The sequence below is a fragment of the Lagenorhynchus albirostris genome, chromosome 2, assembly GCF_949774975.1.
Source record: "Lagenorhynchus albirostris chromosome 2, mLagAlb1.1, whole genome shotgun sequence".
Lineage (NCBI taxonomy): Eukaryota > Metazoa > Chordata > Mammalia > Artiodactyla > Delphinidae > Lagenorhynchus > Lagenorhynchus albirostris.
The window spans coordinates 104,869,935-104,888,521 of record NC_083096.1 but is presented as its reverse complement, the minus strand read 5'-3'; the positions used below and the strand labels follow the sequence as shown (position 1 = coordinate 104,888,521).

General features: G+C 39.1%; 2 non-coding genes across 2 annotated transcripts; one reads left to right on the top strand and one right to left on the bottom strand.

Moving 5' to 3' along the window:
* Positions 1-7,035: 7,035 nt before the first annotated feature.
* Positions 7,036-7,141, top strand: LOC132516532 (U6 spliceosomal RNA). The gene has a single exon (XR_009539362.1). It is a non-coding gene; the product is annotated as a U6 spliceosomal RNA (small nuclear RNA).
* A 10,413-nt stretch (positions 7,142-17,554) lies between these two features.
* On the bottom strand, positions 17,555-17,627 carry TRNAG-UCC (transfer RNA glycine (anticodon UCC)). The gene has a single exon. It is a non-coding gene; the product is annotated as a tRNA-Gly (tRNA).
* Positions 17,628-18,587: the final 960 nt, after the last annotated feature.

Sequence of the window (18,587 nt, the reverse complement as noted above, 5' to 3'; positions counted from 1 at the left end):
GATCAACGTGGATGTATTTTCAGTCAACATGACTTGTCTTCAGATTGGCTATGGGAAAAAAGAGAGAAATCAAAGATGACTCCAAGATTTGGGGGCCAGGCAACAGAAGGATGGAGTTGCCATTTACAAGACAGGGAAGACTGAAGGATGAGCAGCGTGAGTGGTGGTGGGGAATAAGTTAGAGTCGGGTTTTTGTCATGTGCAGTCAAGAGTCCTGACTAATACTGAGGTAGTCCGAAAAGTTTCCACAAAGTAAGTGATATTTGAGGCAGATCTTAGTGAACAAAAGTTCTGTTCTGTTAGGTAACTGAAGAGGGTGTAGATGTATTTAATCAATGCTTATTGAGCTTACTTTCTTTGGAATCTCATCTATTGGGCTGTATTCTATATGTGCATATTATTGTATATGCTGTATCATCAGGCTTTTGCTGAGTTATGCAGTAACAAAAACCTCCAAATCTTGAGTAACAAAAGTCCCCCAAATTTTGGCAGCTTACACCAACAGAGATTTATTTTCCACTTACGTTTCCTTCCATGGCAGGCTCTGCTCCACATCAGCTTCATTTTATCTTTTAGATGGTGACATGTAATACTTGGAGAATTGTTGTATGGTATCACTATGTTCACTCATTCATTCAATCAGCAAATGTTTATTCAACACCTGCTTCATGCCAGGCAAGGTTAAGTACTAGGAATACAATAATGAACAAAATAGACAAAACCCTAGATATTTTGGAACACATATTGAAAATGAGCAATTAAACACATATGAAATAACCATAATAATAAATATTGTATTCACAAATAAAAGCTGTAAGTACCTCATTTAAATTAGACCAATATAAACATAATTAGAGGGCTTCCCTAGTGGCGCAGTGGTTGAGAGTCCGCCTGCAGATGCAAGGGACGCAGGTTTGTGCCCTGGTCCAGGAAGATCCCACATGCCGCGAGGCAGCTGGGCCCGTGAGCCATGGCCGCTGAGCCTGCGCATCCGGAGCCCGTGCTCCGCGGCGGGAGAGGCCACAGCAGAGAGACGCCCGCGTACCGCAAAAAAAACAAAAAAAAAATTAGAACTGGGAATTCCCCAGTGATCCAGTGGTTAGGACTCCACGCTTTCACTGCCCAGGGCTAGGGTTCAATCCCTGGTCAGGGAACTAAGATCCCACAAGCTGTGAGGCCAAAAATAATTTTTTTTTAAATTTTAAAGATAATAATAAAAATTAGAACTAAAATCTATTCAATTTGTAAACCTTACTTATTTATTGTTTCCCAGAAAGCTGAAAGTGGTTTCCCTGCCCCAATACTACTCATTCTGTAAAAACTGGGGAGGATGAAAAAGAATATTTTATCTTTGTTTGTAATTAAGTATAAGTTATGGGCAACACACAATTTACTAGTCTTGTATCCTAACTTGTGCTCATTTCAGCATTTAATATTTTTTTCTTTTATTGAAATATAGTTGATTTGCAATATTGTGTTAGTGTCAGGCATACAGCAAAGTGATTCAGTTATATATACATATATTTTTTTCAGATTGTTTTACATTATAGGTTATTACAAGATGTTGGCTATAGTTCCCTGTGCTACACAATAAATCCTTATTTACTGTTGCTTATCTATTTTATGTATAGTAGTTTGTATTTGTTAATGCCATATTCCTAATTTATCCCTCTCCCCCTGCCTTTCCCCTTTGGTAAACATAAGTTTGTTTTCTATGTCTGTGAATCTGTTTCTGTTTCATATATAAATTCATTTGTATTATTTTTTAGATTCCACATATGTGATGTCATATAACATTTATATTTCTCTGTCTGACTTACTTCACTTAGTACGGTATTCTCTAGGTCCATCCATGTTGCTGCAAATGGCAATATTTCTTTTTTTTATAGCTGAGTTCAAATTTTAAGACTTTAATCTCTTGAGGTAGACCTGAAACAATGGCACAGAATTCTATTTTCTCCATCATATTATCTTTTAAAGGGCTTAACTCCCATTTAGTTATGATCCATAAAGTTTTTGTAATAATTAAGTATACTTAAATATAAAAAAGGCAAAACTGTAGCTTTGTGAGTCTCAAATAATATCTAATTCAAGTCACAATTAACATCCAGCAATAAGAAAAACACAATGTAATTCACTTCTATTGTATATTTTGCCTGAATGACAATCAGGTCTGATTTATTACCATCTATATGTAGCCAAGAAATTATCAATCATTTGTAAAACTATCACCTGTGACTCCATGAGCTCTATCCACTTATTTTTTTTAATATAACTATTCACTCTAGATTTTTATCTTAGATATTCCCAAATCTATACCACAAGGAAAACTCCTAATCTATCCAAAGCTGAAAACATTGTAGTGAAACAGAATAGTGTCAAAGAAAATATCTCAGTAGCAGCCAGAGAGAAATGAATGGTAATTAGATAAACAGCAAGTTTAAAAGCAAATAATTTAGAAGACAGAGAAATGAGGTCATTAAAAATGCTAAGAGAAAATAATTGTTAATGAAAAATTGTGCTCCCATTCAAGAAGAATGGTGAAATGAAGATCTTTTTGGATAAATAGGAACTGAGAATATTTACCATAAGAGACTTGCACTAACAGAATTTTGAAAGGGAATTCTTTGGGACAATGCTTCTCAAACTTTAACATGTATACAAATCACCCAGGGATTGTATTAAATGCAGATACTGATTCAGTAGATCTTGAGGAGGAGCCTAAGAGTCTGCATTTCTCCTAATTGCCCAGGTGATGCCAATGTTGCTGGTCTCAGACCAGGAGCAGGAAAAGAAAGAAGGAAAATAATCCTAGCTAAAAGGTGGGAGATGAACTACTGAGCAAAGATATAGGTAAGCAGGTAGTCAAATCTAAACAAATATCTGTATAACAATAAATATTGCTAATTTGAAAGATTAAAGAAAAGGGTAAAACAAAAACTGGAAAAAATAGCATTTAGGTTGGTAAGGTGGATGACCAAAGTTAAAGAGTTCAAAGGTCCTTATATTGTTTCGGAGGGAAGAATTAACTTGGGATATTGTTACGAATGCTTCAAGGGTGACCACTAAAAGAACAAAAATAGAATAGGCAATTTCCAAGTTAGTAGAAGGGAGAAAATGGAATATGATAACATACTAGATAACAATAATTTTTAAACCTTAATATGAAAAAACAAAGAGTCATGAAGAAAAAAACAGGAAAAAAGAATAAATAGAAAGTGGAAACAAGTAGAAATGTTAGTAATTTAATAAATGTAAATGGAATGAACTAGCCTGTTAAAGTAGATTGGATTGAAGAATAAATGAAACCCAACTATTTACAAGAGACATACCTAAAACATAAGAATATAGAAAGGTTTAAAGAGATAGAAAAAAGACAAATCATCAGTGTCTGTAACCTGGTGATGATATACCATAGTTTTGCAAAATGTAGGAGAAACTGGGCAAACTATACAAGAAATTTCCCTGTATTATTTCTTACAACTGTGTATAAATGTACAATTATCTTAATAAAATTTCAACTAGAAAAAGAAGTCAGGCAAATATCAACTGAAGACAGCTGTGGTAAAATCTCAAACTTTAGTGTGCATCAGAAGCACCTGGAGAGTTTGTTAAAACAGATTGCTGTGTTCCATCCCCAGTTTCTAATTTGGTAGGTTAAGGGTGAGACCAATTTATAGCAGGTTCCCAGGTAGTGTTGATGCTACTGGCTGGAAGACCACACTTTGTGAAACCTTGGTATGATGTAATGAACCTCTAAGTACTAAATCATTTGGGCAATTTTTTTTTTTTTGCCTGCACTGCGCGGCTTGCAGGGGCCACCGCAGTGAAAGCACTGAGTCCTAACCACTGGATCACCAGGGAATTCCCCATTTTGGGAATCTTGTTTAAGATATCTCTGCAATTTTTTTCTCAGGAAGAGGAACTGGAGTATTTTAAAACAAATTTTTTTTTAACTTTGTATTGTGTGCAATTAAAATAATATATTTATTTATTTTAGGCTACATCGGGTCTTAGTTGCAGCATGTGGGCTCTCTAGTTGTGGCCCGCATGCTCAGTAGTTGTGGCACAGGCTTAGTTGCCCCATGGCATGTGGGATCTTAGTTCCCCAACCAGGGATGGAACTCGCGTCCCCAGCATTGGAAGGTGGATTCTTAACCACTGGACCACCAGAAAAGCCCCTAAAGCAAATTCTTGCAGCAAATCATTTCATCTGTAAACATTGTTTTAAACATTCTTAAAAAATCTTAACCTTGGCAGTGCAGTGGTTCAGACTCCGCACTTGCACTGCAGGGGGCGCAGGTTCCATCCCTGGTCGGGGAACTAAGATCCCACATGCCTCAAGGCGCCACCAAAAAAAATAAATTAAAATTTTTTAAAAAGTAATTAACCTTGACTTATTATGGAAAAATAGAAACCTGTCTCCAATAATTTGAGAATACTCATCTGTCTCAAGCACACACTGAACATTTCTAAAAATTGACATGGGACATTTCTAAACATTGACCACTTTTCAGACAATAAAGCAAGTCTCAACAAATTTCAAGCAATTGGTATCATATGGAATATTTTCTCTGACCAAAATGCAACTAAATTAGAAGTCACCAGCAAAAACTTTATCTATTTACCTTTCTATCTTAAAGATAAGAAGATAGATGAATCAATTTTTTTTTTTTTTTTTTTTTTTTGCGGTACGCGGGCCTCTCACTGTTGTGGCCTCTGCCGTTACGGAGCACAGGCTCCGAACGCGCAGGCTCAGCGGCATGGCTCACGGGCCCAGCCGCTCCGCAGCATGTGGGATCATCCCAGACCGGGGCACGAACTCATGTCCCCTGCATCGGCAGGCGGACTCTCAACAACTGCGCCACCAGGGAAGCCCAGATAAATAATTTTTAATCCCTAGAGATCTCAATATTTGAAAATACACTTCTAAATAACTTCTGTTTCCAGCAATAACTCTACACTATGGAAAGGTATGAACCCCTAATCATCTGTGCCATATAGGTGTACTGAACTGCAAAGTAAAATATACTTATTGCTTGGGTTGCAGTGAAAAAAGCCTGAAAGCTATTGGCCTAGAAAAACGCTTACACATGTATATTAGTTTCAAGAAAGTTCATAGCAGCATTGCTAGTAATAGAAAAAATTAAAAACAAACCAAATATCCATTGACAGGTGAATGTGTATGGAATATTAACACAATGGGATATTATGTAACAGTGAAAATGAATGAACTACAGCTCCACACAACAGTGTAGATGAACTTTAGAAACATAATACTGAGTTGCAAAAGCACCTTGCAGAAAGCCTCATAAGATATGATACTATTTTTAGGAAGTTCTAAAAAGAACTAAATAATACATTGTTTAAGAAAGTATACATACCCAACAAAACTACTAAAATAGATATGAAAATGGCAACGACATCAGGTTAGTGGTATTTTCTTCTGGGGAGAGAGGTAGGGGAATAGGATAGGAAAGGGGTGGCCCAGGTACATGCAAAGGTATTGGTGATGTATAGGGACCAGGTAAATTTCTGGGTTGTTCAAGGCCATCTGTTTTGTTGCTGAGTTTCATTACACACAGATATCCTTTTTTTGAGGAAATATTACATACCAAAACAATTTTAAAGAGGGAAACTCTGATTTAGTAAACAAGAAGTAATACTATTAAAATTCTATTTGTAGGGAACAAAATATTCAGTGAATTTTTTTTTCTACATCAGAGAAAATTCTGGAGCCTAAGTACTCAAGGACTGGGATCCTCAAGCCTTCAGACTTTCCCATTGTCCTTCCCCAGGAAAATGACTGTGACTCTCAGTCATTCAGAGCTTGGGAAATATAAACAGGTCCCGTCCTGGACAATGCAAGCAAGTTGGCATAGTTTTTGCTGACCAAGGCTTCTTTTCTCCCACTCTTAAAGAATCGCTTCAAATCTGCATGCCTCTCTTTATTTCCAAAGCGTTCTGATGCTTAGGTTGGGAAAAGAACGTTTTAAAGTTTTTGGGGGTAAATCTCTCTGCATCCCTTCAGCCATGTATCCTTCTTTTTTAAAATCTGATTACAGAAACATGTTAATTGTATAAAATGTGATTACAGAGATTAAAATCACTTGTAATCTCATCCCCGAATGATAATCACCCTTGACTTTTTTGGTCTCTTTCCTTTCTGTCTCATTTCTGAGTAAATGAATACCTATAGTTGGTTAATTTATAAAAATGGGATCATAGTTACTGATACGTGGAAAGCCATAAGATTGAACTGAGTGAGTATAGATGAAAAAAAGAAGAGGCTCAAAGACTGAGTCTTACCTAGGGCACAATTAGAAAGGTTGAAGAGAAGAGGAACTAACCAAAGAGACCGAGAAAGAGCAGCCAGTGAAGTGGAAGGGAAACCAGGCGAGTGTATAGTGTCTGGGAAGCCAAGAGAAAAAAGTATTTAAAGAATACTGAGTCAATTGCTATTGATGGGTAAAGAGAAATGACCATTGGATTTAGCAAAATGGAAATGATTGGTGACCATGAGATGTTTCCATGGAACAGTGTAGGCAAAAGCCTGACTGGAGTGGGACCAAGAAAAAAATAAGAGAACAGAAAATGGAATCAGAGAAACAGACAAACCTTTGAAAGGGCTTTGCTGTAAAGGAAAGGTGAAGAATGGAGGAGTAGTTTTAAGTAAGTGTTTTTTGTTTGTTTTTAAAGTGAGATAAATAACATCTTGTTTGGATGCTAATGGGAAAGATCTATCAGAAAGGGGAAATTGAGGGTGCAGGAGAGAAGAGAGAGAATTACTGGAACAATATCACAGAGTAAGGTGCTGGCGTGGAAGAGTTAGCCTCAGATGGAATCATGGGCAATTCATCCATTGTTACAAGAGAAAAGGCAGGGTATCTGTACACAAAAGTGTTTAGTTGGGTAGAGATGCTGGGAATTTGTGGACATTCTTTTCTGATTGTGCTTATTTCTCAGTGAAACAAGAGGAGAAGTCATCTAAGAGTGAGGGTGGAGACAGTACTGGCAATTTCAGAAGCTAAGAGAATGCTTACTTTGGCAGCACATATACTAAAATTGGAACAATACAGAGAGGATTAGCATACCCCTGTGCAAGGATTATATGCAAATTTGTGAAGCATCCATTAAAAAGGGGAAGGAGAAGAAGAAGAAAGAGGAGGAGGAGAAGAAGAAGAAGAAGGGGAAGAAGAAGGAGAAGAAGAAGTGGAAGATGTAGCTAATAGGAAAGTATGAAATAATTGCCTAGGAGAGTGAAAAAATAAATTCACTAGAGAAATATAATATGATTGCCAGGCATCATCAATGGCCCACTTGATGTGCATAGTCACAAATTTAAAATGAGAGCAGTCAGTATGGTTGTGCTTTTACCCCAAACACACTGAGCCACCTGGATGTAGACACAGAGTAGACAGAGATACACATGAAATCAAAGCTCAGATTTTGGTCAAATGAACAGCATTTTCTCTATGATTTTACAGCTTCATTCTTCCTCAAATTATTTCTTTCATGGAAAATAGGATGAAACATATTTCTACCAATACAAAATTTTATCAATATCTACTAAATACTTGCCTCTTCATTCTGGTCTTTCAGTTTCATGGACATCAGTTTCACTGTCTACCCATTCTGACCCTTCAATTTGATTCCTCAGGTTAGTCACCCAAGATTTTATCAACAGTTTTCACGTTGATTAATTTCTCCTTCCTTATCACTTTCTTTTGTGCTTTTTGGCTTTGTAAATTCTTGAGTATCCTAAGGATCACATCTTTCCATGCTTAATCTTGTCCACAGACCCTTTTTCCCAACCCTTGAGTAGGACCTGGGAAACATATGAACACCTGATGGGACGTAATTAGTTCCTAATTCAGCTCAAACTTTTTCAAAATTAGTTTGTCCAAACAATGACATAATTTCCAATAAATATCCACTGATATTGTAATGATCTTGATCTATCTTTGGAAACACTTTTTACAAGGGAAGAAAGTTTTATAGAATTTTAATTAGAAAATATAGATATTACTGTTTTATGTACCCAGGTTTAAATCAGAGGAAGCTCATTATTAATCATGATCTGATAAAGCTGGAATTTCAGAAAGGTGAAATAATGGAAGTAGGGAGAATAGATGGAGGTAGAAGATGCTAATGATAGGTTAGAAAGTTACCCATGGTGCAAGAAAGCGAGACAAAAGAGTGTGTATAATTGGCCATGTTTGATCAGCTAAGCATTTGATGTTTGTAATACAAAGAAAAGCTTCTCACTGAGACAGTCCACACTGGTACTGTGCCTCTTAGGTTTCCCTTTATTCAGATGGTCTTCAAAGCATGGTAATGCCTTGATTTTTAAGTAATTTTAAGCAGAGTATGAAATGAGTGGTTCTTGAGTCATTTGACAAGTTGAATTTTAAAAATCTGAATCTTTAATATGAGTATTATCTAAACAAATTCTGCTTAATTAACTGCTTCATTGCCCAGAAGCAGCAGTTATTTTATCTGAGTTCTAATTAATAGCTGGGTGCCCTTTGGGACTCTAAGAGAGGAATTTCCAACTCTGATTCCAATCACTATGTTATATCTGTAGTATTTTTGGAAACACAGTAAGTGACACACAGCAGGAGAGAGTCCATCCTTGGAATCCTTAGGGGTTGGAGGAGATTTTTGTTCCCATCTGACTTTCTCCAGAGCCACTAAGGAATAGGAGGCTGAGAGGGCCAGTGTTCCTGCAATGACTGTGGTACAGCATCTTTCAGTCCTCAGTCCCTGAGCCAGGAGGAAAGAAGCACCTCTGACCGCTCCTCCCAGTGAATCCCATAGGACCACAGAGGAAGGGGTGTGGTTGAGCAAGCAACTCAGAGTGGAAGAAGATCCTCAGTAAGAGCGAGTAGAAGTTCCTCTGGGGGGACCAGGCCCAGCTTTGTGCAGCCACTTTGGGTTGCACACTAGTTGAGGGACTCCCACTTCCTGTGGAAATTCTACTTGGGTTTATGGAGCTGTTTAGAGGATCCTATTTTTCTTATAACCTCTCTGGCCCTCTCTCCTACTTTCCACTCTCTCAACTGGATTTTCTAAGCCTCTTGTGTTGATCTGTGCCCATAGTATAACCCATGTATCAGTCACTGTCCTCCAGAGAAACAGAACCAATAGAATACACACACAATTCCTTTATTTTAAGGAATTGGCTCACGTGATTGTGGGGATTGGCTAATGTGAAATCTGGCAGGGCAGACTGGAAGACTAAAAACTCAAGCATGATTTTATGCTACATACTTGAGACAGAATTTCTTCTCCAAGAAATCTCAGTTTTTGCTATTAAGTTCTTCAACTTATTAGATGAGGGCTATTCACATTATCAAGATCATCTCCTTTACTTAAAGCCAACTGATTGTAGATGTTAACCACATCTATAAAATACCACTGCAGCAATACTTACATTAATGTTTGACTGAATAAATAGCATAGCCTAGTCACGTAAGACAAACCATCATACCTCCATATAAAAGTGATTACAAAAATCCTATACTTTTTTGGACATTTACTATGCACCAAATGTAATGCTAGGCACTTCACATGAACTGTATTATTTAATATTCACAACCCGACTTCCGGGAAGATGGCGGAAGAGTAAGACGTGGAGATCACCTTCCTCCCCACAGATACACCAGAAATACATCTACACGTGGAACAACTCCTACAGAACACTTACTGAACGCTGGCAGAAGACCTCAGACCTCCCAAAAGGCAAAAAAAAAAACCCCACATACCTGGGTAGGGAAAAAGAAAAAAGAAAAAACACAGACAAAAGGATAGGGACGAGACCTGCACCAGTGGGAGGGAGCTGTGAAGGAGGAAAGCTTTCCACACACTAGAAACCCCTTCGCGGGCGGAGACTGCAGGTGGCGGAGGGGGAAAGCTTCGGCGCCGCGGAGGAGAGCACAGCAACAGGGGTGCGGGGGGCAAAGCGGAGAGATTCCCGCACAGAGGATCGGGGCCGACCGGCACTCACCAGCCCGAGAGGCTTGTCTGCTCACCCGCCGGGGCGGGCGGGGCTGGGAGTTGAGGCTTGGGCTTCGGTCGGAGTGCAGGGAGAGGACTGGGGTTGGTGGCGTGAACACAGCCTGCAGGGGGTTAGTGCCAGGAGGGAGTCCGGGGAAAAGTCTGGACCTGCCGAAGAGGCAAGAGACTTTTTCTTCCCTCTTTGTTTCCTGGTGCGCGAGGAGAGGGGATTAAGAGCGCTGCTTAAAGGAGCTCCAGAGACGGGCGCGAGCCGCGTCTAAAAGCGCGAATCCCAGAGACAGGCATGAGATGCAAAGGCCGCTGCTGCCGCCACCAAGAAGCCTCTGTGCGAGCACAGGTCACTCTCCACACCTCCCTTCCGGGGAGCCTGTGCAGCCTGCCACTGCCAGGGTCCCGTGATCCAGGGACAACTTCCCCGGGAGAACGCACGGCACGCCTCAGGCTGGTGCAACGTCATACTGGCCTCTGCCGCTGCAGGCTCGCCCTGCACTCTATGCCCCTCCCTGCCCCCGGCCTGAGTGAGCCAGAGCCCCCGAATCAGCGGCTCCTTTAACCCCGTCCTGTCTGAGCTAAGAACAGACGCCCTCCAGCGACCTACACGCACAGGCGGGGCCAAATCCGAAGCTGAGCCCCTGGGAGCTGTGAGAACAAAGAAGAGAAAGGGAAATCTCTCCCAGCAGCCCCAGAAGCAGCGGATTAAAGCTCCACAATCAACTTGATGTACCCTGCATCTGTGGAATACATGAATAGACAACGAATCATCCCATTTTGAGGAGGTGGACTTTGAGAGCAAGATTTATGATTTTTTCCCCTTTTCCTCTTTTTGTGTGTATGTGTATGCGTCTGTGTGAGATTTTGTCTGTATAGCTTTGCTTCCACCATTTGTCCCAGGGTTCTATCCGTCCGTTTTTCTCGTAATAATTATTTTTTATTTTAATAACTTTATTATATTTTATCTTACTTTATTTTATTTTACTTTATCTTCTTTCTTTCTTTTTTTCCTTCCTTCCCTCCTTCCTTCCTTCCTTCTTCCCTCCCTTCCTCCCTCCCTCCTTTCTTTCTTTCTTTCTTTCTTTCTACTTCTACTAATTCTTTCTTTCTACTTTTTCTCCCTTTTCTTCTGAACCGTGTGGATGAAAGGCTCTTGGTGCTGCAGCCAGGAGTTAGTGCTGTGCCTCTGAGGTGCGAGAGCCAACTTCAGGACACTGGTCCACAAGAGACCTCCCAGCTCCACATAATATCAAATGGCAAAAATCTCCCAGAGATCTCCATCTCAACACCAGCACCCAGCTTCACTCAACGACCAGCAAGCTACAGTGCTGGACACCCTATGACAAACAACTAGCAAGACAGGAACACAACCCCACCCATTAGCAAAGAAGCTGCCTAAAATCATAATAAGGCCACAGACACCCCAAAACACACCACCAGACGTGGACCTGCCCACCAGAAAGACAAGATCCAGCCTCATCCACCAGAACACAGGCACTAGTACCCTCCACCAGGAAGCCTACACAACCCACTGAACCAACCTTAGCCACTGGGGACAGACACCAAACACAACGGGAACTACGAACCAGCAGCCTGCAAAAAGGAGACCCCAAACACAGTAAGATAAGCAAAATGAAAAGACAGAAAAACACACAGCAGATGAAGGAGCAAGATAAAAACCCACCAGGCCTAACAAATGAAGAGGAAATAGGCAGTCTACCTAAAAAGAACTCAGAATAATGATAGTAAAGATGATCCAAAATCTTGGAAATAGAATAGACAAAATGCAAGAAACAGTTAACAAGGACCTAGAAGAACTAAAGATGAAACAATGATGAACAACACAATAAATGAAATGAAAAATACTCTAGATGGGATCAATAGCAGAATAACTGAGGCAGAAGAACGGATAAGTGACCTGGAAGATAAAATAGTGGAAATAACTAATGCAGAGCAGAATAAAGAAAAAAGAATGAAGAGAACTGAGGACAGTCTCAGAGACCTCTGGGACAACATTAAATGGACCAACATTCGAATTATAGGGGTTCCAGAAGAAGAAGAGAAAAAGAAAGAGACTGAGAAAATATTTGAAGAGATTATAGTTGAAAACTTACCTAATATGGGAAAGGAAATAGTTAATCAAGTCCAGGAAGCACAGAGAGTCCCATACAGGATAAATCCAAGGAGAAATACGCCAAGACACATATTAATCAAACTGTCAAAAATTAAATACAAAGAAAGCATATTAAAAGCAACAAGGGAAATACAACAAATAACACACAAGAGAATCCCCATAAGGTTAACAGCTGATCTTTCAGCAGAAACTCTGCAAGCCAGAAGGGACTGGCAGGACATATTTAAAGTGTTGAAGGAGAAAAACCTGTAACCAAGATTACTCTACCCAGCAAGGATCTCATTCAGATTTGATGGAGAAATTAAAACCTTTACAGACAAGCAAAAGCTGAGAGACTTCAGCACCACCAAACTAGCTCTAAAACAACTGCTAAAGGAACTTCTCAAGGCAAGAAACACAAGAGAAGGAAAAGACCTACAATAACGAACCCAAAACAATTAAGAAAATGGGAATGGGAACATACATATCTATAATTACTTTAAATGTAAATGGACTAAATGCTCCCACCAAAAGACACAGATTGGCTGAATGGATACAAAAACAAGACGCATATATTTGCTGTCTACAAGAGACCCGCTTCAGACCTAGAGACACATACAGACTGAAAGTAAGGGGATGGAAAAAGATATTTCATGCAAATGGAAACCAAAAGAAAGCTGGAGTAGCAATTCTCATATCAGACAAAATAGACTTTAAAATAAAGACTATTAGAAGAGACAAAGAAGGACACTACATAATGATCAAGGGATCAATCCAAGCAGATATAACAATTGTAAATATTTATGCACCCAATATAGGAGCACCTCAATACATAAGGCAAATACTAACAGCCATAAAAGGGGAAATTGACAGTAACACATTCATAGTAGGGGACTTTAACACCCCACTTTCACCAATGGACAGATCATCCAGAATGAAAATAAATAAGGAAACACAAGCTTTAAATGATACATTAAACAAGATGGACTTAATTGATATTTATAGGACATTCCACCCAAAAAAACCAGAATACACATTTTTCTCAAGTGCTCATGGAACATTCTCCAGGATAGATCATATCTTGGGTCACAAATCAAGCCTTGGTAAATTTAAGGAAATTGAAATTGTATCAAGTGTCTTTTCTGACCACAATGCTATGAGACTAGATATCAGTTACAGGAAAAGATCTGTAAAAAATACAAACACATGGAGGCTAAACAATACACTACTTAATAACGAAGTGATCAGTGAAGAAATCAAAGAGGAAATAAAAAAATACCTAGAAACAAATGACAATGGAGACACGACGACCCAAAATCTATGGAATGCAGCAAAAGCAGTTCTAAGAGGGAAGTTTATAGCAATACAATCCTACCTTAAGAAACAGGAAACATCTCGAATAAACAACCTAACCTTGCACCTAAAGCAATTAGAGAAAGAAGAACAAAAAAAAAACCCAAAGTTAGCAGAAGGAAAGAAATCATAAAAATCATATCAGAAATAAATGAAAAAGAAATGAAGGAAACGATCGCAAAGATCAATAAAACTAAAAGCTGGTTCTTTGAGAAGATAAACAAAATTGATAAACCATTAGCCACACTCATCAAGAAAAAAAGGGAGAAGACTCAGATCAATAGAATTAGAAATGAAAATGGAGAAGTAACAACTGACACTGCAGAAATACAAAAGATCATGAGAGATTACTACAAGCAACTCTATGCCAATGAAATGGACAACCTGGAAGAAATGGGCAAATTCTTAGAAAGGCACAACCTGCCAAGACTGAATCAGGAAGAAATAGAAAATATGAACAGACCAATCACAAGCACTGAAATTGAAACTGTGATTAAAAATCTTCCAAAAAACAAAAGCCCAGGACCAGATGGCTTCACAGGTGAATTCTATTAAACATTTTGAGAATAGCTAACACCTATCCTCAAACTATTCCAAAATATAGCAGAGGGAGGAACACTCCCAAACTCATTCTACGAGGCCACCATCACCCTGATACCAAAACCAGACAAGGATGTCACAAAGAAAGAAAACTACAGGCCAATATCACTGAAGAACATAGATGCAAAAATCCTCAACAAAATACTAGCAAACAGAATCCAACAGCACATTAAGCGGATCATACACCATGATCAAGTGGGGTTTATTCCAGGAATGCAAGGATTCCTCAATATATGCAAATCAATCAACGCGATACACCATATTAACAAATTGAAGGAGAAAAACCATATGATCATCTCAATAGATGCAGAGAAAGCTTTTGACAAAATTCAACACCCATTTATGATAAAAACCTTGCAGAAAGTAGGCATAGAGGGAACTTTCCTCAATATAATAAAGGCCATATATGACAAACCCACAGCCAACATCGTCCTCAATGGTGAAAAACTGAGAGCATTTCTACTAAGATCAGGAACAAGACAAGGTTGCCCACACTCACCACTCTATTCAACATAGTTATGGAAGTTTTAGCCACAGCAATCAGAGAAGAAAAGGAAATAAAAGGAATCCACATTGGAAAAGAAGAAGTAAAGCTGTCACTGTTTGCAGATGACATGAAAATACATAGAGAGTCCTAAAGATGCTACCAGAAAACTCTAGAGCTAATCAATGAATTTGGTAAAGTAGAAGGATGCAAAATTAATGCACAGAAATCTCTGGCATTCCTATACACTAATGATGAAAAATCTGAAAGTGAAATCAAGAAAACTCTCCCATTTACCATTGCAACAAAAAGAATAAAATATCTAGGAATAAACCTACGTAAGGAGACAAAAGACCTGTATGCAGAAAACTATGAGACACTGATGAAAGAAATGAAAGATGATACAAACAGATGGATAGATATACCATGTTCTTGGATTGGAAGAATCAACATTGTGAAAGTGACTATACTACCCAAGGCAATCTACAGATACAGAGCAATCCCTATCAAACTACCAATGGCATTTTTCACAGAGCAAGAACAAAAACTTTCACAATTTGTATGTAAACACAAAAGACCCCGAATAGCCAAAGCAATTTTGAGAACGAAAAACGGAGCTGGAGGAATCAGGCTCCCTGACTTCAGACTATACTACAAAGCTACAGTAATCAAGACAGTATGGTACTGGCACAAAAACAGAAAGAACAATGGAACAGGATAGAAAGCCCAGAGATAAACCCATGCACATATGGTCACCTTATCTTTGATAAAGGAGGCAGGAATGTACAGTGGAGAAAGGACAGCCTCTTCAATAAGTGGTGCTGGGAAAACTAGTCAGGTACATGTAAAAGTATGAGATTAGATCACTCCCTAACACCATACACAAAAGTAAGCTCAAAATGGATTAAAGACCTAAATGTAAGGCCAGAAACTATCAAACTCTTAGAGGAAAATGTAGGCAGAACACTCTATGACATAAATCACAGCAAGATCCTTTTTGACCCACCTCCTAGGGAAATGGAAATAAACAAATGGGACCTAATGAAACTTAGAAGCTTTTGCACAGCAAAGGAAACCATAAACAAGACCAAAAGACAACACTCAGAATGGGAGAAAATATTTGCAAATGAAGCAACTGACAAAGGATTAATCTCCAAAATTTATAAGCAGCTCATGTAGCTCAATAACAAAAAAGCAAACAATCCAATCCAATAATGGGCAGAAGACCTAAATAGACATTTCTCCAAAGAAGATATACAGACTGCCAACAAACACATGAAAGAATGCTCAACATCATTAATCATTAGAGAAATGCAAATCAAAACTACAATGAGATATCATCTCACACCAGTCAGAATGGCCATCATCAAAAAATCTAGAAACAATAAATGCTGGAGAGGGTGTGGAGAAAAGGGAACACTCTTGCACTATTGGTGGGAATGTAAATTGATACAGCCACTGGGTAGAACAGTATGGAAGTTCCTTAAAAAACTACAAATAGAACTACCATATGACCCAGCAATCCCACTACTGGGCATATACCCTGAGAAAACCAAAATTCAAAAAGAGTCATGTACCAAAATGTTCATTGCAGCTCTATTTACAATAGCCTGGAGATGGAAACAACCTAAGTGTCCATCATCAGATGAATGGATAAAGAAGATGTGGCACATATATACAATGGAATATTACTCAGCCATAAAAAGAAATGAAATTGAGCTATTTGTAATGAGGTGGATAGACCTAGAGTCTGTCATACAGAGTGAAGTAAGTCAGAAAGAGAAAGACAAATACCGTATGCTAACACATATATATGGAATTTAAGAAAAAAAAATGTCATGAAGAACCTAGGGGTAACACAGGAATAAAGACACAGACTTAGTAGAGAATGGACTTGAGGATATGGGGAGGGGGAAGGGTAAGCTGTGACAAAGCGAGAGAGAGGCATGGACATATATACACTACCAAACGTAAGGTAGATAGCTAGTGGGAAGCAGCCGCATAGCACAGGGAGATCAGCTCAGTGCTTTGTGACCGCCTGGAGGGGTGGGATAGGGAGGGTGGGAGGGAGGGAGAGGGAAGAGATATGGGAACATATGTATATATATAACTGATTCATTTTGTTGTAAGCAGAAACTAACACACCATTGTAAAACAATTATACTCCAATAAAGATGTTAAAAAAATATTCACAACCCTATGAGGTAAGTATTATTAATCCTGTTTTACAGATGATGATACTGAGGTTTAGAACAGTTAAGAAATTTGCTTAAAGTCACATAATGAGTAAACCGTTGAGTCAGGATGCAAACCTAGGCTTGTCTGACTCCTGACAAGTCCGTGTTCTAGGGAATCTTTTTGGTCTTGAATAGATCTCCTGTGTATGCTTAGTCCCCAAGTCTCTGGTGAAATCACGGAAACTATCTCAAAGCCAAGAGCCCCAGGTGTGAGAGTGGCCAGCGCACTCACTGTTACCCTCAGTTCTAGCTCTCAATTTCCAAGACCACATGATTTTCCAGAGAAATTAGCCCAGATAAATTCTGGTGGTGAGGTTAAGCAATTTAAGAGTGAGAGGAAAGCAAACCTAACCACTCACTCTGGTTTCGAAGACAACACCCACAGACTGAAATATCCACTCTCCATGTTGGCTTGTCTAACACTGCCCACATTCATAATCTGCTACACTCTCAGGATTTTGCAAACAGACTCTCTTAACTATTAACATTTGAACCACTAAATCCTTCAAGTTTGTCTTTGAGTCCCACCTCTTCTCAATTTTCTAACTTTTTCTCTCTTTTTATGGTTATCAGAAGTCTGTTCATTGCCCCCATATTTTCTCCTTCATAATCTCATTCAAAACCTCTTCTTAAGAAAGGAAGGTTTTAAATTATTCACTCCATGGTTATCTTTACCAGCAGTATTTGTATTTACATTTGAATAAAACCTTTATTTATTTAATTTTTGCTCCCGCCATGCTGCTTGTGATATCTTAATTCCCTGACCAGGGATCGAACCCTGGGGCCCAGCAGTGGAAGTGCAGAGTCCTAACCACTGGACCATCAGGGAATTCAAGCCTTTACTTAAATGACTAGATCTCTTGTGTGTGTGTGTGTGTGTGTGTGTGTTTTAATTAATTTATTTTATTTATTTTACTTTTGGCTGCATTGGGTCTTTGTTGCTGACGCGGGCTTTCTCTAGTTGCAGCGAATAGGGGCTACTCTTCGTTGCGGTGCGCAGGCTTCTCATTGCGGTGGCCTCTCTTGTTGCAGAGCAAGGGCTCTAGGCACGTGGGCTTCAGTAGTTGTGGAAGCCCGAATGATTAGATTTCTGATCCCGGAATATTAGGCAAGAGCTGAGGAGGCATTTGGTAGTTATGGAGCCTTCAGGCTGTGGTGTTCTGAATAATCCCTTGTTATCATTTGCCTGCGCCTGCCTTGTCTATGTCTAGCTCTATTCAGGAGAAACTCCTTTTGTGTTCAGGTACACTGACACTTTCCTCCTATACATTTCAAGAGATAAACCTGAACACTAAGAAGATTATGAAACATCAGCATAGAAACTGGGTTTGTATGTATTTCCATTAATATTTCCATCAATACTGCTAATAAGAATGAACATTGAGTATTCATTTAATTCTCACAGTAACTCTGGGAGGTAGGTACTATTATTATTGTCATTTCTCAGATAAAGAATTTGGGGCTCAGAGTGAAGTAAGTCAGAAAGAGAAAAACAAATTCTGTATGCTGACACATATATATGGAATATTAAAAAAAATGGTTTTGAAGGACCTATGGGCAGGACAGGAATAAAGACGCAGACATAAGGAATGGACTTGAGGACATGGGGAGGGGGAAGGATAAGCTGGGACGAAGTGAGAGAGTGGCATGGACATATATACACTACCAAATGTAAAATAGATAGCTAGTGGGAAGCAGCCGCATAGCACAGGGAGATCAGCTCCGTGCTTTGTGACCACCTAGAGGGGTGGGATAGGGAGGGTGGGAGGGAGACACAAGAGGGAGGAGA